At 47.3% G+C, this 25,278-nt stretch overlaps 2 protein-coding genes across 8 annotated transcripts in view; one reads left to right on the top strand and one right to left on the bottom strand.

The window, feature by feature from the left end:
• LOC133393276 (rab3 GTPase-activating protein catalytic subunit) overlaps nucleotides 1–25,278 on the top strand; it is a 113,656-nt gene that overhangs the window by 73,029 nt on the left and 15,349 nt on the right. The window lies entirely within an intron of this gene.
• LOC1278113 (leucine-rich repeat and fibronectin type-III domain-containing protein 3) overlaps nucleotides 1–25,278 on the bottom strand; it is a 104,066-nt gene that overhangs the window by 71,366 nt on the left and 7,422 nt on the right. Inside the window, exon 1 of one of the 7 annotated variants that reach the window (XM_061657466.1) lies at nucleotides 10,021–10,211. The exons of the other annotated variants lie outside the window; for them this stretch is intronic. The gene's annotated coding sequence lies outside the window, so the exon portion shown is untranslated. Of the gene's footprint in view, nucleotides 1–10,020; nucleotides 10,212–25,278 lie in introns of those variants that run through there. 7 annotated transcript variants of the gene reach the window in all.

Genomic DNA, 25,278 nt, shown 5'->3' on the forward strand with positions numbered 1-25,278 from the left:
ATCCCGGACACGGTCCTTGGCGCGTTCATATCCCGAACAAGGACTTCTTTTTTGGTGTATATATGTGTGGGGGGGAATGAACGGGAAAAAGTCAGGGCAGGGCAACAATATTCGATATGGTTGATGAAAAGCTGAGGGAGCGTGAGGACGCAAATGCTACTTAACATAAGAATAATGATAATGGCTCGCCAGCCAGATGTGAGGCAGCTGCTCCTTGGTGCCATATTTTGGAGTGACTTTAGAGGCATAAACCATGGTGCATGGAGCGATATACGTGGCGTATCGGTGCGCTAGGGTGGACACGCTCGGAGCTTCATAAAGTTCCTTTCTTTCTCGGTTTTATGTGGTCCATTTCAGACGCCTTCATCTTGAACAGAAGCAAGCTGTGGGAGCTTTTCACGGGCAGAGCACATACATTAATTTGTCGTTCTCAATTTGGCCGACATTGTGCCGCGGGTAGTCCCCTCGCAAGCCCTTTGCCTACTAGGGTGGTGGTGTGCATTAGCGTTCGATCAGAGCTAAAAAAAGAAGCGCTTATTGCAGTCTATCCTTTCTAAAGCTTCGAGTGGATTTTCCCTTGCTTCCCTGTGAACTGAAATTCCTTTGAGAAAATCCACAAAAGCTGTGTGTGTGCGCGCGTCATATGCATGATGGGAAGAATGGCAAACTTCACTTTACGGCTCTAATCTTGTCACTGAGAAATTGATTCATTTTACGCTGCGCCGAGCATCGAACCGTGGATTGACGGTGGTAGCAGCGCGAATGTGAGACGTCTAGTGCATCGCGGGAAACATTCACTGCCACTTTGCATTTCACCTTCGTTGGCGTGACCCTTTTAGGCACTTTTTTTTCTCCCCCCGGGAAAGGCCCGAAGAACCTCAAGCCATCCATCGCACCTTAATATATTGAGGCGATTCACCACAAGCGCGTTCGTCGTCGTATGCATCCTTGACATGCTTTCTCCCAAAGCGCTCTCTCAGAAAACGGGGTAAGAGGAAGAGTGTGATGGGTTGTTTCCATTTGTTTCCGTTGCTCCGTGGGTGATTTTGCACTCGTTTCGTTGTCATTTCGATTCCATTAAACTGTCTCAAGATTGGCGCTTCTTTTTTGCTCTCTAAACACACATACACGTTCACAGTTCGGGCAGGCAGAACAAGGAGAGTTTGCATCGTGATTCTTTCTTGCCTTCCAAGCCACCCCAAAACACGGCCACCCCTTGGTGGCAAGCAGATGCTTTATCCTGCCCGGGAGAAGGTTTAGGAAGACATTTTTTGTTTGCACGTTCCCGTTTTGCTTCGTTCTGCCATTTTCCATTCTGACTAAGAATGTCCGGAACATTGGTGTGTGTGGCCATCTTGAAACCACTGTTTCCTCGGGAGCACCGGATACAAAATTTGCAGCCGTCACCGCATGTCGTTCTTAATATTTTGTGTGTCTCGTTGCTTTTTTCGTGCGCCCCGTGTGTGTCAAACTGAACCGAAAATAAAGGATGCTGCGTTTCAGAGATTTTCTCTGAGAGCGACCTCAATTCTTAACCGTGGAAAAACGGACGACGGGACACCACTGGCCGCACCGGGAATGAATGTACTGTAAAATTTTAATGATGTTTGTGTTGATAAATATTTTCTATAAATCCTGAACGACCAACACAAGGGAAGATGCTTGTCTTTGCGCTTTGGATGAATAGCAACTGACCCCAGCTGGTTGTGCGTTGCGTTGAGGTAAGCGGGAATAGAACCCCCGGGGGGAAGAAGCGATGGTGCAAACTGGTGCCATTTTTGTGGCCATTTATTTTCCACGTTCTCATACATCCGGGAGCTCGTGTGGTTTGTCTTGTCGCAGCACCGTCTTCGTGTGGTGGTGAAATGTGGACTATCGGTGGAAGTGTCTCCCACTTTGACCACTAGCATAGGGACGCTAAAAGGGTTGGAATGGAGAACCTTATTTCTCTTCCTTTTGTTAAATACATAATTTATCATGTTCTTACTTTTCTTTCCATCGAACCCATGTTTCATGCAACTCAAACGATGCATACAAAGAAGAGATAACTTGGCAAAGGCGCATTAAAGAAGCACAAAACTTGGAACGTTAAAGCATACGCATAAAGTTGAGAAATAGATTGTCTATGGAGGCTTGTTTTTCGTACAAAGTTGTACCTACAATCCTGACATTTACCTTCAGTGACTAATACTTTCTAAACTAACAAAAAGCTTTAATTGTTCCTTTTCTGAATGTTCCAAGCTAACGATTCTGCTGTTTATTTACAGTACAGTTATCTTCCATCTGTTACGTTACAGTCCAGTTTAGTTGTAGCAAAAACACCGAATCACCGTATCTTATCGAGTGACAGCAACACGTCGGCTGGATCAGCTAATTAATTGTAAAACAAACTCGCCCGACCAAATGCACCCAAAGAACGTAACAAAACAAGGCAAGAAAACACAAAAATGCTCTATCCCAAACTGGTAGGCGCGGAGCGGATTAGTTAGAGCGCGAAGGGTTTAATGTTATGTTTTGGCTGCACGTCTTACATCTTTACTGCGAATCTGTCGGTGCAATTAGTTCCCGGTTTTTCCACTATTTCTTCACAGCCGCACGGGCAGAAAGAACGCACGTTCTACTTGCGAACCGTCTTATCGAGTGAGCGAGTGTGTGAATCCGTTAGTTTCCGTCGATCCTCCGTTTCTACTGAGCCCAGGGTGGATGATCACCAGGTACGGGCGGGCGGGTCCGTCGATGAAGCAGAAACACGCACCCAACACGCTATCGGTTTGCGTGTCCGCTCGCGGATGATTGCAGTGCCTTGCTGACGTTACCGTTGTGGCGAGCCCCGGCTGCTATAGTAGCACAGACGCACAGCCGCAAGTCACCCGAAGCGGTCGGGGAAAAAGTCGGGAAATGTTTCGTTCTAAAGCCCGGTACGGTTGAACGCACCAGCGAGCTTTGGAATTGTGGAGAGAACGCACCGGGGAAGAGAGGTGAGCCAAATGTGGGATGTTTTCCCGACCCCGATCGAGAGTTGGGGGGAGCTGATAAAACGGGGGCGCACGGGAAGAGCCGCTCGTCAGACACATGTGGCTTTGGGTTTCGGTGTGAAAATGTTAGCTGCTTCCCGCATCGCCAACCAGCGGGCACTAATAAATATGATTATTGAACAAATGAATGAATTACTCCCGTTAGCTTTTCGGGAGGAGGGGAATAGCACACCGGGCGGCGGCGGATGTGGTTCTCTGTGCGCAGGTATGTGCAGGTGTGTGTGTGCTAAGGAGGAGGAGGAGGAGGCGAGACTGACTCCCGGCTTATCAGGCTCGCCGACCCAGGGAAAGAGTGCCTCTGGGAGTGTGAGCGTTGTAGTGGTGGTGGTGGTGCAAAACATGCGTTACAAGCGAAACATTCCCGGTCGGTTGAATGATGATGGTGGCAAAGGAAAAGTTCCTACCCTCGGGTGGGAGTACTGCCACCACTCGGTTGGGTATGTGTCGCTAAGTGCATGATTTACTGGCAAACTGTGCAGTAGACGGCGTTTGCCCTTGTGTAACACGCTGCACTGGGCGTCGTTGAAGTTGCACATTTCGTTTGGCCGAAACGCGCCACGTTGGGCCATGGGCCTGGATGGGCAGAGACGACAGAGTTTTAGTGTAGTGGTGGGATGAGTTATGGGCCCGGGTTAGTTTATTTGACGTCTGGTTGATCAAATTGATGGATGGGAATGTGTCGCTGATAATAAAGAACATGGCGAACTGGAACTGCTACACGGGTTTTGTGGGAAGCTTTTTCCCCTTTATCACATCTGTTTCCTTCTGATAAAAGGGAGCTGTTTTTATTAATTGCATTATTATTTACTGTAATATGTTTAGTATCGAATGCATTCTCTTGTTGGTAGTCAATGTGTTGGAAGGGGATTCATGTCTATCATTCCATTCTTGAGGTAAAAAATACTCATTGCAAACACCAAGCTTGGTCCCTTCTTCTTCAACGCTTTTAACAAGCATCAGACCGTGTCAACACTCTCCCATCAAAGGAAGCTTTGCAGTCGAGCTTTCAGTGTGAACAAATGTGTGTCATCTGCCTTCGTTTAGATGCACATTCTGGTGTGGCTGAACCACTGTTCAGAAAATGGTCAGATCATTAGCCAGCAATCAAGAGCTCATCTTCGATCATTCTCGGTTGGGGTAACGGATGTTTCTTTTTTTTTGTATGCTGCACATACCTGTGTGCTCCCAATCGCTGACATTAATCACTCGTTAGCAGCCCATAAAGATCGACCACAAACGCTTTGCTCCATAGTTGGCTGGAACTCCACTTGCTTAGCAGAACTGCTCAGCTGCTTGTTCCAGCCCAATGAGGTTGGTTTAGATGTTTTCCTCCCGCCTCATTTATTCCTTTGGTTTTTGCTTCATTTAATTTTAAATAAGGTACCTCGTCTTTCAGCACCATTCACGCGTGCAGTAGCATGCGGTAATGGGTCTGTTTAGTCGAGACCAAAACCGGCCAAACAAGCCCGGGCTTGATTGCTGTAATCGTTGTAGCGTTGCCCTCAAACAATCTCGCGCCCCACGATCAACATGTCCGAGCTTTTCTCCTCCTCCCCCTCCCCATCGGCACTGCTTGAAGATGCGCCTGGCAGCTTTGGTGGTTTCTAAAACTGTGTTATATCATCAACGCTTGACCGCACCTGCCCGGATCGGACCTCCCCGGGACCGGTTTGGACCAGCTGGGCTTTATGTTGGCGCATCATGCTGACGTTATGGGGGGAAAGCACAACGGGGAGCGATGAGGACCAGGGAAAGCGTAACGGGGAGAATGCGCTCCAGATGGGAACAGGTTTCGCTCATCACTTCCCTCACTTCCGCTGAAGCTCCCTTGTACCGGATACATCGTCCTGGCTGCAAACTGCCGACTGCATAACTGACCCGTTCCGACCGAAAACCAATCAGCTCACGTCAGTGTCCGTCTGTATGTGTGTGTGTTTGCTTTTTGGGGAGTAAAATGCAATACCGAAAGCTTAAAACATTCCACGCGAAGACTGCAGCTCTCTCGGGCCTGAGTGATGGAGATTAGCGTTTGAGTGGTTAAGTCCGGCTCCGAGTCTCCAACGGCCTACTGTTTCACACACACATACTCTCTCACATTGAACTTTGGCGCGAAAAGCCACGCCAGCAAGTGGAGTGAGTGTGCAGTGTCGGGTGGATTACGCGTTACGGTGATTTCCGACGCTGGCCATAAATTTTCTCCCAGATCGGATCGTGCTCGTCCCGTGTGGAGGGGAGTGCCCGTATGTGGGTCAGTGTGTGAAGCTTCGATGCCGGGTGGCGGTGGCCACCAGTATCAGGTTTCTACCCAGCTCCAGAGCCAGACAATGTACCCGTACTTCTTCCCCCCTCTCTCTCAGAACAGGTTTATCCAGAATCTAACGCTTTGTGCACTTGTGGCAAAAACGGGACACGGCGCGGTGTCATCAGCGTCAAGCGCGCAAACGGCCAAAAGTGTAACGCAACTTTGGAGCAACGTTTGCGGCCAGGCAACCCTCAAGCAATGGCAATGGGTGACAGTGAACTCGGGCGAACAGTCCGGATGACTTTGCATGCGTTCTATATTTTACCCGTGTAATCCGTAGGATTGTTGCAACAAGGCCCTCTGTGCTGGTCCCCATTTTGCACACGATTTGCGACCGGACATGGACGCTACAAGCCGCAGAGGGTGCGGGAGAATGTGGAACGCATTCCGAACCCGAAACGGAGTGCCAGTGCGTTAGTACAGGCAATTTGAAATCGATTGCAGTTCGGTTGGTGCATACCGGCCCAGACGGGAAACAAATGACAGGCTTTCGCATTCATTGTAGGATCATTTTCAAACCATTTGCGCCAAATGGCTAGATTGTGTTCTAGGTCTATCAGATTGCGTCACGTTATGCGTGTTGGGGTCAAAGTGTTGGTTTTGTTTCGGAATGATGAGATAATTATCACCGAAAAGGAACAATGCATTGGGGCCGGCTTTGGAGGGGTACTATACGTTTACTTTAGTCCATAAAACATGTTTGAATGTTTTCATTTCCTTTCACGTGTTATTGTTCAATATAGGGCCTTGATTTGGAATAGGAACAAGCCGATAAACTAACACAATCCGTTGTTCCTTTCTTCTCCCATAATCATTGCATAAAAATCACAAACAAAACGTGACGCAACGTGTGTGCCGTGCGCCCGCAGATAACGGTCAGCTTTAAATAACCTCCTTAGCCGTAACCCCTTTTTGCCCTCGAAAAGCTCCCAATTACAGCATCTAATCGCATCCACAACACACGAACGCATTGTGATAAAGGGGCTCCGGCTAGGAGATTTCTTCCCAATATTGCAAGAAAAGCAGCAACGAAGAAACGGGTAAGAAACGGGTTAAAAGCGGTCAAACGCAGGCGTCAAAAGCACCTGTGGCGGGCGTGCTAGTGTGGAGGGTTAAAGGGCGCACATAAAAAAACGGTACCCCCCATTCAAAACCGCCCTCCTCGTGCACGTGAACTGAATAACGCCCGGCTACGGCTAACCTTTTGTTCTGCGTCGGCCACGTTTTGTTGTAGAGCCACCGCCAGATCCGTTTGTATGGCGATCGGTTTTTTTGTTATAATTGGATGAAAAAAGGGTTGTACAGAAGAGAGAAAAAAATCACACAAGAAAGGAAGGAAATCTGTACAATCGAGAGGAAAAACATAACAAAAAAACACACGCACAACCGGTATCGAACGAATTCGCGGTCTTTACCGCGGCCCGCCATGGTAAGTAATGTAGGTTAACAGGTAGTACGCAATGGTCGCCCCCCGAGGGCAACCAAAAGGGGCGCAAACCTGTGCGCACAGTGGATAAGAAAGTAAAGCCCCTTTATTGTGGTGCGTTTTCGCCTCTGCTGCTCCCCTTTTGCCGTCGATCACTTTCAATGGAAGCGTGGCTTGGGTGGAAAGGGTTTTGGAGCATATTTTGGGGAGGAGGGTTGGTGTGTGCGAATTGGCCCCAAAATAAAGCCTTCACCTTCACAGCCACGAACAAGAAAACGCGGAGATAGGGGAGCTTTGAAGCTACTAGGGTCAGTCTTTTGATTTTGCACCTTTTGTTTTGTGGCTGCACGGTTGTGAAATGTTGCGGTCCACCGACAAATGGAAAGTAAATACACCGTTTTGGGCGCGTGTGTGTATGTGTGTGTGTATGTGAGAGTGTAAATCGAGGCTAATTTGGGTGTTTAATTAAAGGGCAGCGCGGTGCGGTGAGCATTTGATTAATAATATTGTACGAGCAGAGCGCAAACCGAAGACAATCGAGCGCTTCTTACCGGAGCAAATGGAGGTAAACATTCGGCTTATTAAAGCCCCTTTTCTTCCTTGTTTGCTCGTTTATTTTCGTTTGAGTGTAAATTGATATCACTCACGCCAGCAGGGAGCAGGGAGTGGGAGAGAAAATGGACGATTATGTTGATAGGACGATATGTCATCCCGGGGAAGCAGCTCCGGAAACTCAATTTCAGCATTCCAGCACAGGCCAAACGGCCGCGTGCCATGCATCGGAACCTTGTTGGTGACCTTTCGCGCAGAGAGTGCCCGGAAGGGCAAAGGGCGTCACGGAAAAAAACGCAGACAAACAGCCACACATGATGTCCTCCTCCTCGCCCAAGGGCAACAAGATCGGGTGTGGTGAAGAGAAAAATAATTTATCATTAAATATGTATGCGAGCCGCTCATTCATTCATCATTTGTTTTCTCCCCCGTGAGACCGCATGCGTATGTGTGTGTGTGTCTGTTTGAGTGCTGTGTTGGCCAATTATCCTGTGCCCGGTATCCATTTCACCGGTCCTTTTCAGCAGGATCATGCGAATTGGGCTGCTCACGTATTCGTAGTATATTTATAGGCTGGAGGCCAATGACGACGACGACAACGGCGGGACGATGACTTTCGGTGTGTCGGCCACATGTCGTCGGTAAGTTTTCGCTTTTTTCCCTCCCGTTTCCACGAAACGCAATCGGCAGTGTCATGTTGCTTTGCTGGTGCTGGTGTCCTCACACAGGCCCTCTACTTCCTCTGTGCGGGAGGATCACTTTCAAGCCAACTTCATCTCCGACTATTGGGGATTAGATGCTAAGCGCTCCTTTCCGAAAGAGCAATTTCCGCGAGCTCTTCGCGTGTGGACTGGAGTGTTGAGACAATGCACACACACACACAGACATACAGACACCCAGACACAAAAACAATAGGGGAAAAAGTACAACCGTCCCTCCGTATTGCGGTGTAAATAATTCATGCGCATTTTATTGTCCGCGGTCCTAGGGAGCTCGTGGTAAAGCGGCTCCGGTCGCTGGATTATGTTCGGTGCGTGCTTTCACAGCAACAAACGGTTGTGTGGAGCCTTTTCTCCTATTGTCTTCCCTTGTATGGTTTCTTTTTTTCTTTTATTGGTCTACGAATTGCTTACTTTTGGCACAATATGCATTCTGTACGAAGGGCATTGGGAAAAAGGTAGCCGAAAGTGATCGTTCGTTCTAAGCAGCTGCATTAAAGGGGTTGATTTGGGTTTGAGTAGCTTAAGAGGCTTAATCGGTTCGGAGTATTAGGTGTAGTTTCAGAGAAACACATTCGAAAAACAGGGAGCCATTTTTTTAATGGTGTGAAATTGCATTTAAAGATGAAGGGAATTTAAAGCTGATTAATGGCATTTTTGTATTGCTTTCAACTTTAATCTGCAATCAAAGAAACATTATTTGTGAAGCGTACCACACAAAGAAGCTTTATAGCAGTAGATCATATAGTAGCTGAAATAACACACTAGCACAAAACTTTCCATCTCGACTAATCCAATTACTAGTTTCACGCATTTGTTTACCGTGTGCATTGCTAATTTTGAGAAATTTCCTCAAATGCACTCTACATCGCATTAGCCTAGTGGAGCAAATCAAACATCGTGTCGTTGCATTGCGCGTGCATTCGTTGTTCTCGCTCAATCCCAATCAAACATTAATTTGAACTTTTCCACACTTCCCCTGTCAGCATTTCAATCGAACAAATCATCATCATCAACGTGTGCAATCACCACCGGTTCGGTCGTGCTAGTATTACGCGAACCGTCACAATCGGGGCATCCGAATTGGAGATGTATTGGTGGAGGGGCCCGTTCCGTGCGCTGCAGGTCGGTCGGGAAAGCCAAAAGTCTGCTGCCCGAAAGTCACCACCCGTGGACGGAGTGAAAGAGGGGGGAGCGTGTGTTTGAGGAGGAGCTCGATATTTGGGTTATAGAAAATTATAATTGCAGATCATTTCGGTCTCCTACTTTCCTCGATTTGCTCGGGCGTTTGAGGCAATGGGTTCGCTTTGCTCTTCTTTTCTTTATCTCTGCCTTTCCATCGCAAACTTGTGCCGTGGTGGTCTTTAAGGAGAGGAGGGTGTAATTACGACTAATTGAGGTACGTCGTGTTCCAGCTTTTTTTGTGAGGGGGTGTTGGTGGTGGGTACTCTATGGGAAGCTGCTGACGACGAAAAGTGTCCCGAAAAAGAAAACACTACAGCAACACAAACGAGTAACTTTGAAATGCAAGAGAAACAAGAGCAACGTCACTGTAAGAAGCGATTGGATGGGTGTGGGTGTAGTGCAGGAGGGTGATAGGGAAAGCTTGGAAAACCGAGCACGTGTGTGTGTGTGTCGGTAACGCAAGCTACTGGTTTTTCCGTTTTGTGAAGGTGTTGGTGCTCTGTTGGTGTTTGTGTCTTCACAGCAACCATCACTCGGTCAAGTTCAATCGTTCAGCAAGCGCGCTGAAAGCTTAAAGCCAGTGATTACCGCAAGCGTGTGTACCACCTATTTTGCTCACTGTATTTTCCCCTCCGCACGCTCCCTAGTTGTGGGGAGAAATTAGTGCTCGCCAAACAATAGCACCCATGGGTGAGCGAAGAAAAGAAGGAAGCTGTTGTGGGAAGCGAAATTACACCAAATTTCGTAATGCTCGTGCGGCGGGGAGAGCTGGTTGTGGGTACCCCAAACGTCATCACCTACCAGCGAGCTAGCTGCTTGTAATCATTGTTTCTTGCGTGTAGGCAATGTCATTGCCATTAGTGCTCCGTGTATGACGTGCCAACGGCCAGGTAGGCGGTTGAGGAGCTTCTCGTAATGATGTTTCGCTTTAGAGCGTGCCCCAGTTACGTGCTGTCTGTGATCTTTGCTATCCCCGATGAAACGCGTACATTCTGTATGGAGAAAGGAGAAGGGAGAGAGAAGAAAGTAATTGGATTAATAATTGTGATATACATTTATTGATACGTTTCGTGCAAGGATACGGTTGCACACATCCTGTGGGCCGTGCCTTAAGGGAACGGGACCGATACGGGCGAAAATGAAAAGTAATTCAATTACGAACAATTTTCTGTCAATGAAACAGTTCCGTTGATTGCTTTCAAATTTGGAAAAAGTGTCCTGTGACATGGGTTTGCGAATGGGGAGTGAATGGAAAGGTAGAACAATCGCTTTACTTTCTCGTTAACGTTTTTACTGTAAGTAAGACAAACGATGATTGGGTCTATTGGGAACTTCAAAATTGAAATGTTTTTTGGTCCTGTCTTATGATCGTTTCTGTTGAAAAAGTGTTATTAGAGATTTTCAAAACTGTTTCATTCATATTTCTCCCTTCAATTATCATTAATAGTATCAAAAACATAAACTATTTCATTAAGTTAATCGCGGTGGAAAAGCTTGGAAATCGAACAAAGCTATTCGAGCCACATCATCAGCCACAGGGCACACTCCTTTCCTGCGACCCCCTACAGCTGCGTGATTTGAATAAACTTTAATTTGCGCACGTTAAACATACCCCTTGCGGGTGGGTTTCTCGCAATAACAAACTTTCGTAATGAATAAATATAACTATTTAGCTATGCCAAGGTATGCCACCAGCGTCCACACCACCACACCTCATGCGCTCTATTCAAAAGCATAGCGAAAAGGACGCACCATTGGTTCGCAAAGCTCCGGAGCAGCTCCATTGTTACGCGAGTACACACACACGCGTACTCTTTCCAGCATCCCTTGCGCAAAGCTCGGCCCATCCCGTTGACAGAAAACCCCGCGCGTTTGTTGAGCGAAACCACACAAGTAGAACAAATATTTACAAATCGAAATTGATAGTGGTTACATTGTGTCCCGGTTTGTGCGGCTGCTGGTGCGGTTCAACAGAGTCGCGAGGAGGAAAAAGGATTTTCGTATGAAACCGCGATTCTGTTAACGCTTTTGGATTCCCTCCTCCCCCAGCGAATAATCACAATGCTCGAGAGGAGAAACGTTTTTAAAAAAGGAAAGCAAAATCCACAACAGCAAACTCTCGCAAGGAGTTAGCAAGAAAGTCACAGTCGGTAGGAGGTGGGGTGTCCTAGAACCGAATCTAATCTTCCCAGAGCAGCATGTTTTGTTCGGTAAGTGCGTTTGGAATATTGACACGGTGACGAGGTGAGGCGAAAGCAACACAGAAGCGGGTGGCGGGTGAGGTAGAGAAAAAAACGCTTCCACAGAGATAGAGAGGACTACGGAAATGGTTGTTGTTTATATGCTAAATATTTGAAATTGTCACCAAAGTCTTCTGAAGTCTCCGGTATGTGTGGGTCTGTCTGTCTTTCCTTCGCGGTGTCACGAACCCATACCGCTCGGAGACGACATCCCCTGTCTGTGTTGTCGCATAGCGGACGGGGCAAGTATCCCTTCTTGAATCACCATCGAATTAAAGCAACAAAAAAGGGAGTTTTTCTTCTACATTCCCGTAAAGTGTCGGAGTGAACCTGATTGCTGGTAGAAGCAGGAGTAGTAGCCGCAGCAGCAGCAGCAGCAGCACCGTGAAAGCGAACGAAATGAAGGTAAACATTAGCGAGCAGATATTGTCGTTTGCTTGCTTGCACGCCTTTTCGCCTGATTGTATTTGTACGACGCGTCGTGAGCGTTCACGGGCAGGGCCTTGGGTTGCTCCTTTACTGAGTCACCGCTCGCTACAGCTTTGCCGCATTTTTCAGCACTCTGGCGTCTCTGACCCCTGGTTTCCATTGCCGATGACAGCGCCGGTTTTAGCGCCACAAAAACAAAACCCTCCCCTTGGAAAGAAAAACCAAGTCGTCGTCGTCGTCCCAGTGCCCAGAATTCATGTATGCTAATGTTATTTATGGCACTTCGGTTCGTTTCGTGCACGCATGGAATCGGGAGTGAGCAAATTAGTCCGTTATTTGCTGACTCGTTGTCTGCACGAATTCTATGTGTGTGTGTTTTATTATTTTTTAAAGTATATCATTTTAATTCTGCGATATGTTGGAGGAGTTGGAGAAGGGTCTTGCAAGACGTCAAATGGAGGTTCTTGATATACGGGATACGGGAAAATCTCACAAGACCGTGCCCAAAATGAAGTTAAAGTTTAATTATTGATGTAGAAGTAATAAAGCAGGATTCTTTAAAAGCCTCGGTGTCTCTGTTTCGCATCAATTAAAAAAAGCATCACTTTGCTACGGCTCGCAGGATGGAAGGCCTGATGTCCTTAATGCTCAGTTTCATTTGCTCACTTTTATCTTCTTTTTTAAATGAAAAAGTTCTCTTTGCGTACCATAATTTATGTGGTGCTTGAGTGTTGCAATCTTAAATCAGTCACCACTAAGTTGCAGTTTTAAAAGAGATTCCTTCGTAGTTGGCGATGTGGCGAAAACGCACTCCAACACATCTGAAATCACTCGCCACAACTGACACTCACACAATGGGCCACTTTTTTTCGTCCTGTTGTTATTTAGTCCTGCTTCTACACCAACGAACGTCGACGAACGACGCCAAAGTTTGCTACCACTGTGTGTCGCGTCGAGATTCATCTTCATTCATTTTAATTATCCACCCTTTAGGATGGTTGTCCGCTTCTGTCCGCCGCTACCACGTTCACTAGGTGGGATGCTACGTAATGCTATTTTTGCTTCCTTGTTTTGTGTGTTGTGGAATTGTTCTTTTTTTCTTCTCTCTCTCTCTCTTCTCAGTACCATAATACAATACTAATCTAATCAACTTATCCATTATGTGCTTCGTGTTACTTCCGAGCTGTGGTAGAAGAATGGTAGCGCGCATCATCCTCGTTGGATTAAAACCACACGTTGGACATGCCGATGAGTCGACAGTACCGCCCGGGGGGCGGGATGTTCTGGAGCTGGAAATTTGGTTAACCCAGTAGCACCCTGCGGCTCGGGAACGCTTCCAGGCGTCATATCATCGGGTTTTGCAGTTTTGTTCCCGGGCGATAGGTTATTTCGACAGCTTGTCATACAAACACTTCAAGCTTCAACCATGCACCAGACGAGATGCTGCTGAAACTAAACCAATTAATTAGATAAGCTCTCGCTTTCTGCACTTCGGTCGGTTGGACAAGATTTTTGCCGAGGACACTTTCATGTTCACCCGGGAAATGGCGGGAACATTCCTTTCCAACATTGGGGACACATTCCACAGACGTTGACGAAACGGGCGCGCGTAGCGAAATAGAAAGATTTAATTACCATACAATTACATTCCCATTAGACTAATGAAGAGAAATTAGATGCTGGGATGCCTGTGTGTGTGTGTGTGTGGTAATGGCAATGCGTGTTGCGTATCCAGCACAAGAAGGCGTCGGACGAACGAACGAACGAACGAACGAACGGGCGCTTGCGACTGACGCGTTTCGGGCAAACGGGAAGATGTCATTCATCGAAAGGGCTCGAATGCACGTCCATTAAGCCGTAAATAACAGGGTCGTAGGTCTTAATCTATGGGCAACCTGGAGCTGGAAGATACCGCTCCGGTGCTGCTCCAATGGTTTGACGCAGCGTTGGAATTTCTTGGGCTAAGAATGTGCCTCCCCTTGAAGAAATGGGAAAACGGCAAGCCACAACACCGCGACATCCGAGCTATGTTGGATATTTTATTTCTGTAAGATGATTTGCACTTTCTTGGGCGCCAAAAAAGGGGGGGGAAAGACTCGTGCATTGTGCTGGTGCTCCGAAGGTGTAGAGAAAAAGCCACTCCGATCGTACATCTTTGCGTTAAACGATCTGCTCCAACGATGACGACGCCGGTGTGCTGGTCTCTTTACTAGGCTTCACTAAAAGCCGTGCCTAATCCTACACGGAAGCAAAACAGAGCCCACGAGCGTGAGATATTTCACGCCGCCTGGGCCACTTCTCGTTCTTTTCTGTGTGTTTTCCGTTGGTTGGTGTTTTCGACTTTAGCAGGCACTTTAACGCCTCCTAAGAAGCGGCTCAGCCTCTAAAGTGTAAAACACGCTGGGTGTAATTAATTTCGAAAATTAATTCTCCACCCGGTGAGGAGAAGCAGACCCAGCCCGGCCCGCCAACGAATGAGGCGGCGAAGAATCCGAGAAGAAACTTTTGTTCTGAGCGCCTCTCGCCGAATGGTTGGAGCTTGTTCTTGGGCCTTTTTCGCTTGCCGGAAGTACGTCAGCCGCCAGGTTTCGGTACGGTTCTTTCGAGGCTTGCGGTACGGCCGGTACAAATTAGTTTCATCGTCGTGTAACTGCAACCGCGCTGAAGAGCGTTCCGGAGCCAAACAACTGCAGCTGAGTGTCGTTGGAGGAGCATTTTTATGTTGGCTTCAAAGACTTGTTAGCTTTCAAGAAAGTGTTTCAACACTATTTGACCCGTGTTACTTAGTGGCGCATTGTACCTTTTCAATATCAGTAACACAATGTGTAAAGAACGATGTTGCTTGCACACGGAAACACTAACGCACAGCATTTCCAAAGAAATGCACCCGGAAGCACATACGCATAGCATTAAATGCGACCATATGGCGTACATGGGAACTCTTTAATTAATGTTCTTACCCCAAAATTCTTCTAGCAGGAGCTGGAAATCTCCCGGTAAAGCAGGAAGTAGTAGCAGCGATCGTTTAAAAAGATAGAACCCTCAGCGCACTCTCCCCGCTTAGCAATCATGCCAATGTTTCGTTAGTTACTGCCGCGGGTGCACTTCCTCTTGCATCTTCGATGCTCGGAAAGAACAAAGCACGTGGCTCTGCTGCCTTTACCACGCGTCCACGCGCGCGGTAACATTGTCATGCGGGAGTGTATGTGCATGTGCAGTCGCTTTCTTCGCTTTCTCTCTCTCCCTGCGCTGTCGAAGAGAAAGGCAACAATGAAGACAGCTAAGCGATGATAATTTCGACATCCGCCTTCGTATAAGGAAATGAATGGTTTTAATTGTCGTTCTGTTCTACAGTGGAGGAGGAGAGAGGGAGAAAATGTGACCAAAAATGTTTGTCCTCCGAGCTCGGTTCGGAGTTTTCGGTGGTTCATCCGGTGGGACAAACGGAAATGGGCTGTAAAATTGCACTTTATGTTGTGCCGTTACAAAGAACCTTCTTCTATCAGCAGAAAGAAACGTTAACGATAGTTTGCATTGAGTCATACTGATTGGAAATGGAGGATAGATTGTTGGTCCATACGATGTTACTCTTTGTTGCTGAAAGGGACGACTCCATGGGTACAGCATTCTGGATGCTATTTGGCAAAATCCCGAACGTCAAGGATTGATTGATTTGACCTGAAATCCAGCAAGCTTTTGCCCAGGCATTATCCATCCAGCACCAGAAGATTGTGATTCATAATTACTTCCCCTCAGCTCGATCCTTTCTCCGACCAAAACCCCACACGACCGTCGATAACACATACAGTCACTGTTGTTCCTTTCAGCTGCATATTTATCAAACGCAGCCTACGCCAACAAAGAGTCTCGATTCTTTGCACACCTGCATGTGTATGGCAAGAAACAAACCAGTGTTTAACCATCGTACACAACATCAACAGCACTCGAAATGGGACCACAAGATGATTTAATATCGCACAAACACGAACCATTAGCAGCCCAGAGTGCCCAGAGTGCGTGTGTGTTGAACTGTGCCTTGACGCACCGAAGGTTCTCCGGGGTTGTCCTGCATCATCCCAAACGATCGGAGTGTTTGAAAACGAAAATTGCATTCCAGGCTTCTACCGTTGGACCTTCTGCGACCAATAGAACTGTGCTTGAGCTCTGAGGAACCAGTGCCTGTGGATCTCGGGGTTTCCCGGAATGGAATCGTAATAATGTCAATATTTCATCGTCCCACATCCGGGTTCGAGGGGCAGTGATCGCATCGTGTCCGGCAGTCCTCGCATTTGCTTATTGCTAGTGTCGTGTGTGCTTGTGTGACGAAGGTCTGCCCGGCACAGGGAGACAATCATCCTCATCACAAGCCGCCGGCGTTTGATCGGTGTTCGGAGCGTGTGTGTGTGTGTGTGTTTCTGTGGTTTTTGCAACACGAGAGGACGATAAAACCTACGTATGTCCTTTAGCAATACAATGCAAACATACATACATACGGCCGGGTCGCTCTTAACGCGCGCTAACATGGAACGCATTGCTCCGATGAACGAAATCTAAACAAGGCAACACAGTGCGCGAGCCTTTGGCGTCTAGCGACGATGATGGTTCGGTGTCTGCACCGCAAGACAAACACGGTTTTTCAGCCGTTAGTGGAACTGCCAGTGGATGGGCACTACAGCTGCCGCTTTATTATTTATTACATCCCGGGCCCCCGTTGTAAGCCACAAAGCGAAACGAGTACGACATGGACTGTGGCTTGCTCCGCCTAGCTTGGACCATCCGGTTGGTTTCAGTTGTGTTCAGGGATGAAGTTGCCTTAGTGGCTTGGCGTGTGTGTGTGTGTGTTACTAGCGTGGTTTTTCAGGGTGTCAAAAAATAACGCCTTTAAATACGCTAAGCCTCTGCAAAGCCAGGGTGTTTTGGTCTAGGCTCTGAGGACATTATAATGCCAGCAGTATACCCTTTTTTGGAGCTGGATCAATAAAAACACCGGAATCATGATTTGCTTTAATTATTAATTCAAAGAAATTGCTGCAATCTTCAAACACGCACAAGCCTCAATACCACTTACAAGAGAAAAACCATGTCACGCCTTTAACTTTAAACAGTTGACACAAGCAACTTTGTTTTGCTTGTTGATGGAGGGTCACACAGTAAAATGTTCTCACCCGCTTTTTTCATATTTATCTTCATGGGCGGGGTGGTAGAATCATGTATCATCTGGCCGTCCTTCCCCGAGCTCGTTGCTTTTAATGGAGCTAAAATGGTTTGAAGGATTCACCTCTTTTTTCTCTCTCTCTCGGGGTCCCTTCTTATCAGATTGATATATGCGTTACACCCACCCCAACCACAGACACACACACACAGTGGCAAGTGATTGCTGCTGAATGGGGGATAGTACACACACACATAAGAATGGAAAAAAGGGTACTGAAACAGACAGTCAACCATTGTGTGAAGGTGAAGGAGGGAGCAAATTGTGGTCGTCCACAACCAGCGTGTAGGTTACGGCCTACGGCCTGATATGTAACTGAATCCTTGCTCGTAAGGATGATGAAACGACACAGATGGAGGGCAACAGCAGCAGCAAAAAACCGGGTATGAAAATATGCGAATGCCTCCGCACCCGTAGTTCTGGGCGTGCGTGTCTCTCGAAGAATGGTTCTAATATGCTTCTTCCTTCCTTCGGTCGATCTCCCGTTCCGCACTGAAACAAGTACGCACCTTCGGTGGTCGCTCGGTAAACACAAGGAGCGCTCCCATCCATTGTGTGGGGTAGAAGAGAGAAAGGGGAGTGTACCGTATTTGTCATCCGAATTTTCCGACGAAAGCCTCCCGCTCTAGGCTCTGGCCAGAACGTCCAGAGAGGGTTAGAGGGCTGTACCGAAGGCTTAAAGGATAGTGTTCGGTAGCTTACTGGCATGCACGGCAACTGAAAAGACGCTTGTGTCTAGGCCGACCATTTTCGCTCCCCTTTTTTCCTCCCCATTCCACCCCATCCGGACCACAGTCAGAAATAGGGTGGAGAACTTCGAGAGCGTTATTTGCGGTTTTGCAAGCATCAGCCAACACTTGACATATATAATTTCGTGCTTGTTGCCAATCCTTGCGGGCATCGTCGTCGTGCTGGCATCGTCTTTGCTGGACGAGGTTGTGGGGGTTGTGGTCAGGAAAGCAGGGGTCATACCGAGAGGTTTCCCCCCTTTGCCACGATGAGACTTCGTTCCGATGATCGTTGGTTTTACAGTGAGTGGACGTTTGTGTTCGTTTGGCTTGAACGGGGCAAAAAAACCGGGGGGGGGGGGGGGGTGAATGGAAATGAGCGGAAAACCTCAACAAGCGATTGAGGGCCCGATTGTCATGTGGTGGCTTTTCTTTCCTAGTTTTTCATTTGGAAGGTACGGGAAGGGTTTTTGCTTTTCTTTTCGCTTAAAGTTTGTGCCACACTGTGAAGAACGGAACAGCCAATCCTTCACAGGGAGCGTCCGGGAAAGCTCTTTGACCACGTTTAAGGTTGTGGAGCAGATGGTTCGGCATCTCGGGGGTGCTTTTTTTCTTTCTTCTTTCCCTATGCTTTCCTTTCTTCTGCTGCTGCTGCTGCTGCTGCTTACTCGCCACTTTTTTTGGGGTCGATCGCCCCTGCCACTCACGCGGTGAAGATGCTGCCGACGCACGAGGTTCAGGGGCATCGCAGTAAAGCATCGTTTGTTCGTTCCGTCGTTGCTGTTCCGCGTGGTACGGTGCAAACTGGGGTGCCGTGTGGCTTCCACAGCCGAGAGAGAAAAAAGCTTCCCCATTTCCTTCCCCTTTTACAAGCTAACCAACTAACCCACTCGCGCGCCAGTGTACCAAGATCTCGTGAGATTAAAATCAGCTCGCCTCATCATCATCACCATCATCAGCGGCGTCATCATCATGATTTGTCTCGTCTTGGCATGCCTTCCGTGCAGGCTCTGCTGGGGTTGGCCGGATGGCCTCCAAACTTCGGCCACCGACGTTTTTCGCTCCATCATAACAACACACTCCCCCTCTTCCGTCGTTGGACCACATTGGACGGGGGAGGGGAATAGAAATTTGAGGGCAACAAATCCTTTTTTTTGCTGCCGGGGTGGTCTTTTTCCACTTTGGACACACGCGCAAAAAAGATGAGCGTGTGTGTGTGTTACGAAAAATGGCATTTTCTTTCGAAATGAGGTAGGAGGGACCGTCAAAGTGGAGCAAAATAGAAGAAGCAAAAAAGAGAGTCAATTTTAGTACACGCATTGTCGTTCGTGCTTTAGCAGTGCTTGTTGAGTGTTTCTTGACGCTGAAGACATTTCGATGGAAGTCAGTATATTAAGGGTATTTTTAGATCTATTCTTAGGAAATTGTAATAGCTCCTTTTTGACATCCTATAATGGTAGAACAGTTTCTTGAGTCTTTGGGACGTATTAGAACATCGAAAACACCTAACCTTGTAACATTTGCACACATATGGTTCATGAAAGTTTGCCTATATTTGTAGATAAAGTTAACAACCTCCTTATACTGCTGTTCTTAAAACCTGTCATGGAACAATTTCTAATTTACGATTGAAAATCCACTCATCTTCCTCGCAACGAAATTTGATCCTCCCTAAACAGCCTGGAAACAGTTAGACAAAGTGCTCAATTTAGCAAGTTCATCGGATCGATAATGGCACTTGACACACGGTGTATGCTTTATGCTTTTGTTTTGCAAGCAGTTACCACACCGCACTAATCGACTCCAATGAGAGGGGGGAGAGAGAGAGCGAGTACCGTTCTAAGAAACCATCCACCCAATCGACAGCAGTCATCCTTTGCCAACCTAATAAAGCGGAACCATCTGTGTGCCCTTTTTTAACCACATACGCACACAAACAGCCCGCAACGAATTGCAAATGGAGTGCGAAAACCGCTCGCCCAAAAACTTATGAACCACTCGCCTCCTTTATGGGAGGTTTCCTCGGTTAACCGTTCGCACATAAGGTGTCGCTATGGTGAGGTTTGCCGAGTTCATTTCCTTTCCGGTTGCAAAACCCGAAAACTTCCTCGGTTTGCATACACGCACCGCACCGGTCCTGGTAAGGGTGACCGCTGCTTATCGACGTGCACATCCGGTCGATTAATGGGGCCTTGGGGCCGCCTCTGCCAGCCAGCCAGCCAGCCAGCCTGATCCCTTCCAAGGCACTCTCCTCTAGGTAAAGATTGTTTGTTTCGCCCGTCGGCACGTCACCACCGCCCTTGTAGGGCGTGACCGCAAGCCGCAGTTTTTGGAAAAACGGTTACAAAGCCATTTGCGGATTTACCGCTAGCTTTTCACCCATTAGTCACAACCAATCGATCGGTCAATGGCGCGCCGGGTTTGGTGGTTTGGTTGTTTGGAGTTTTGCGATGGCTTGGAGAAACGCACGGCAAACAGTTCGCGGTTTGGTGATTCTTCTTTTGCCAGCACCTTCTAAGGGGGTCGAAAAAAGTTCCTCAACACCGTGAGAGAAAGAGAGAGATCGATTGTCAAGAACCAAAGCCGTCGTTCCCTGGTTTCGCTGGAAAGCGGCGTTTTGATTGATAAGGGTTTCGTGGATTTGATTAATTGAATAATTACTTTCGCGTGGACGGTGTGAACGCGCAAGAGGTCAATCAAATGAAGCACATCAAGTGGAACAAAACCATTTGCAACTGACCGAGGGCTCCCTCAGCGAATCGTAGGAGAAATGGAAGATGACAAAAAACGGCAAGTGGAAAAACTCTTACTAACTTACAAAACTTGCAAACAGCGACCATTTGTTTACTTTTTTACGCCTTTTAAAGGGGCGAAACTGTATGCTGCCGTGCCTAGAATCTTGATGGCACAGAAAAGAAAGTAAATTGAAATCACTCGCACGTACAAAAGAAGCACGGAAAAGCACGGTACACTGTACACAAATGAAACTCTACCCAAAACTGTTCCCCGAAAAAACAAGAAGGTGTCTATCTTCCGGGGGTTTTCGTTTCAACTGCACACCGCTGCGCTCCTGCGCGCACTGATGAGGGCCCAAGGGCTGGCAGAAAGGTCAAAAGACATCAGGAAATCGCACTCCCTCTGGCAGGAAATAGAAGGGGCAGAGCATCTTAATAGGGTGAACATTGAGGACGTTTGAAAAAAAAAAGTCATCCGCACCATCTTCAAAACTTCTCGGCCCATGGCACAAATTCTTCTTAAAGAGTGCTGCTGGACTGCTGCTGTAAAGTGACCGAGGAGAAAAACATAAACAGCAAAGCAGAAGGATACATTGTCGCCCTCGTCAAAAGGAAGTCGCCGGGAGTCAACCGCTGTTTGGGTGTTTTGTGAAATGTTGCGGGGAAATGTGCGTTCGGGTGGCAAGCGGCAGGGTTGAAAATGGAAAAACCATTAAACATGTTTTTCTATCCAATACCACCAGGCCATCTACGAGGGTTTTGTGGTGCCCTGCGCACCAATGCCGATTCCATTAGAGAGGCTGTGAATGAAGAAGAAGCAGCACTTCCAAACACCTCCTTTCTGGTGGAGTGATTTCTTCTGGTGATTTCGGTACCATTAAAATCCTACGGTTCGGGTGCTTCTTGAAGGTATTCTCGCTCTGTGGTGTATCTTTGCCACAACCGCCTCTCGGCTTAAGCTTTCGACCCAGGCGTAGAGCAATTCGGTCGGTGGTTCCATAAATCTTGCACCAATTCCGGATGGACCGAGTGACAGACGCACGTTGTCTGTCCGTTTGTCTGTCAGTGTGTGTGTGTGCTTTAGAAAGACGTGAAATGTGATGATTTTGGAGAAGTTCTATCCTGGTCCACCCATTTCAATTCGACCCCATTTGTTTGATTATGTTTTAGAACACAGGTTTCAATTTTAGTACAATCACTGTTTGGGCCTAGTTTAAGCCAAAAAAAAAAAATGCAAAGAAAAATGTTAATTTTGCTTTAAACTTTTGCCACACAGTGCGTAGCGTTCTGGTTGCCTCTCGATTGCAAAGCACATTCCAGAACGGAAACCCACCATAATGTGAAATTGCGCCTCTCGGAAGCCTTGCAGCAAAGAAAAAAAAAACGGTTCAAAAGTAAACTTTCTTTTGCACGACGAAAAACGATTTCAACCCTACATCCCTTCCGGGTCCGGGGACCGGACATACGCCAAGACCCGGTAGCCCGTAGAGGAGCAGGAAGCAGGCAAGAAAGCGTAAAACTTTCGCAAACAATTTCTTATGTTTATTCAAAAATGCCTCGCCGTGGAAGGAGTCCCGCTGGCTGGCTGGCTGACTGGGTTGGGGGTGTTTTATCGGAAGAGATTTGTTGTTCTGGGCAAAGGCAGACAGTTTGCAGTTCGTCACCCAGTGCCAAGTGGACCCGCGCAGAGGCAGAGACAGGTTTAAATGCATTCTCGGACGTCCCAATCGGAGCCGGATCGCGTCAAAGGTAATGGAATTATGTTAAACTTCCTCCTCAATCCCATAGAAAACAGGCCGGAGCGCGGGGTAGATAGTGCGGTAGTTTGTAGTGTCGCGCCATGCCCACCCGGTCGATGTTGTTGATTTGTGGAAAGTTCGTTTTTGTTTTGTGCGATTCAGTACGGCGTTCCTTTTTTCGCTTTTCCACTAAAGTTTGCTGCGTCTCGGGGAGCTTTCCGGGGATTATGGGCCGCTGGTGGTGGTGGTGGTCTCGCTTTATTCGCGTCGCGTTTCTTGCAGGGGCCAAGAACTTGCACTCAATCAAAGCAAGAAGTTCGTCTTTGGGGTTGCGTCGCTTGGTGGGTGTGAGAAAATGTTTTCCGAATCGCAGCAGGATGTCCCATGCTGCGGAGGAATTTCTGCATCCGCCAAAGGATTGCAGGATTTCTGTAGAAAGTCGACGCGACAACTTTTGCGCTAACGCTTGCAGAACTTTTCGTCCACCCTGGTGCATGGTGGAAAATCACTCAAACTCTCGTCACCAGGGTAAGATGTTTGGTTTCGTTCGCACCGTCCCGTTTGGGGGCGGAAAGCGGTAGTTAAAGTAGTTAAGTGTGAAGAAAACGGCTGACCTGCATGACTGATTGTGAGTTGACAGGAAATTATTAAATCAATTGTCGGAAGGGAACTGTTCTTTTTCAATCGGAATGGGATGGTTTGGGCACACAGTTGGAACGGGTAAGGGAAATTGCATTGAGCAGACATAACCAATCAAAACCGGCAGTCCGTAAACCACATGCACGATATCTTAGTCCAACCCCAATTACAACAGGAACGAGCGCGCGCGCGCATACAAAACAGCACAACACGTGCAATAGATTTTAATTATCGTAACCCAATTCCGTCGCTGCCTAAAACTGTAGCTGCAACCTAAATTTTCAACCACATCAAACAGAAGAAAAAACAGCCACAACACTACATCCCGCAAGGAAGCGTTCTTGGCCCTACTGAACCAAATTCCGGCCAGACGTCCAGCAGTGTGGCGGTGGATTATTTTCTTTCCTTCCCCACAGCGGGCCGACTAGTTATTCCCATCCAATCTGTTCAGCCAACAAACAAAAAAACAACCTGCCTGCCTACCTTGGGAATGATCTGCATGTTAATCAACACGTACGGTTGGAGAGTGTGCGTTATTTAGAGCACAGGTATTATTGTTTTTTTTGGTTAAAAACCGTAAACCCGAAGCGAAAAAAAACAATAACATGTATCTATCGAGCTGGATAAAACAAGCCTTCAATGAGCCGAAGATCGCAGTTACTTAACAGACACACGCAGGGCAATTTTCCTTCTCCATTCGCATAAAGGGCTTTAGTGTGTGTGTTTTTTTGCTCATTGTAATTAAATCGATCTTTTACGATGTGTTTTGTTCATTTTCTTTTTAACCTTTTCTTCACACATTACAAGCGCACGTTGCTTTCTTGTTAGCCCACGTTAGGCGAGGTGTAAATAGATAGATGGTTGGATGAATGTTTTTTTTTCTGTTATCCCTTGTTACGGGGTTGAGTTGGTTAATTTTTCTTGAGTATTTCTTCACGCAGGCTTTCCTTTTAGTTCGTCCAAAGTCATGCTTTCAGCTTCAAGGGGATGTAGTCATGATAAGCAGCAACAGTAGCAAACGAAGATGTGCTTTTCACACATACCGCTGCCGCTATCGATTACTTCACGCAAACTTAAAGTGCAAACATTTGGAGGGAGTTTTTAATTGCCACGCAAACTAATGCTAATCAATAAATTAAAAACCTGAAGTAAGTAAGAAAGGGCCTGGATACTTGAATGTTTGCTTAACAAAAGAAATCCTCCCTTTGAAGGATTCAAGAGGAACGCTAATCCACCTCAAAAGCTCTCATTGAATAGCGTCTTTTAGCTGACCGGCATCGTAGGAAGCATTGATAAAGTAAAGCCTACCTTTTTGATTCGAACGATGTAACGGAAAAAAGACGGCGTGAAACGGTGGGTTGATGGCGCGCGCGAGAGACTTGCGATGCGATAAGCGACGAACGTATCCGGACGAACGGATGCGATCGAGCGAGAGAACCAACCACCACGCTAGAGAAAGCGCTGCACTCTGGAAAAGCCGTTTTCCATGTGGCTATTTAAACGCTCGAAAGCTGAACGGTACATTTTCCAGCACGCTATGGACCGGCTCCGAGCGCACGTAAGAAAATTATGTGGCGCAATAACGCAACCTTCCAAACAGAGAGGGAAAGAGAGAAAGAACATCATCGATCGATGGGTTTTCTATCTGATGAGTGTGGCAGAAGTGGTGATTTGCTTTTGTTTTTTCAACAGGTTCCTCCAAAAGCCTTATTGTGTTGTGGGTTCTTTCCTGCCCCGATACGCAACAATAAATTCCGCTTCCCTTCCTGTCCCGGCGAGCTGGATGGGTCTCAGGTATCATTCGATTGGCGGTGGCAAAGAGAAGATGCTCGTGCGTAAGTGTACCGTTGCTTTGCTTTCGCATCAGATTAGACGGAAAATTGAACGTTATTCATGCGAGCTATTCTCGGGCGCTGTGGGGACAGAATCGTCAAGACCTCATTTTTCGAACGATCGAACGATTAATGATCGTTTCCCGAGGGGGCGCAGAGAGTGGCTTTATTGGGCCGCCGCGCCCTTACAAAGCTAATCGAATTGTAATGAGCGTACGGATGGGCTGTAAAGCCTCACCTCGCATTGAGCTTCTTTACAACATTCGTTGGCAATAGAAGTTGTGGTGTGACCCCAATCGCAAAATGATTAAAGTTCTCATCGAACGTTTTTGCTTCCGATACGTGTGTCTTCTTTCACCTTTTTTTTTCTATTCAAACCACCCCGAAGTGTGTCTTCTTCGCGCCCTTTAATGTTAAATGACGGCTGAAGGGAGGGTTGGTAAGTGTGTTAATGCGCTAATAGGTTTACAGCTTCGGCTTCACGCAGTCACGGATTCGCACGCAC

Source organism: Anopheles gambiae, chromosome 3 (genome assembly GCF_943734735.2).
Source record: "Anopheles gambiae chromosome 3, idAnoGambNW_F1_1, whole genome shotgun sequence".
In the NCBI taxonomy this organism is placed as follows: domain Eukaryota; kingdom Metazoa; phylum Arthropoda; class Insecta; order Diptera; family Culicidae; genus Anopheles; species Anopheles gambiae.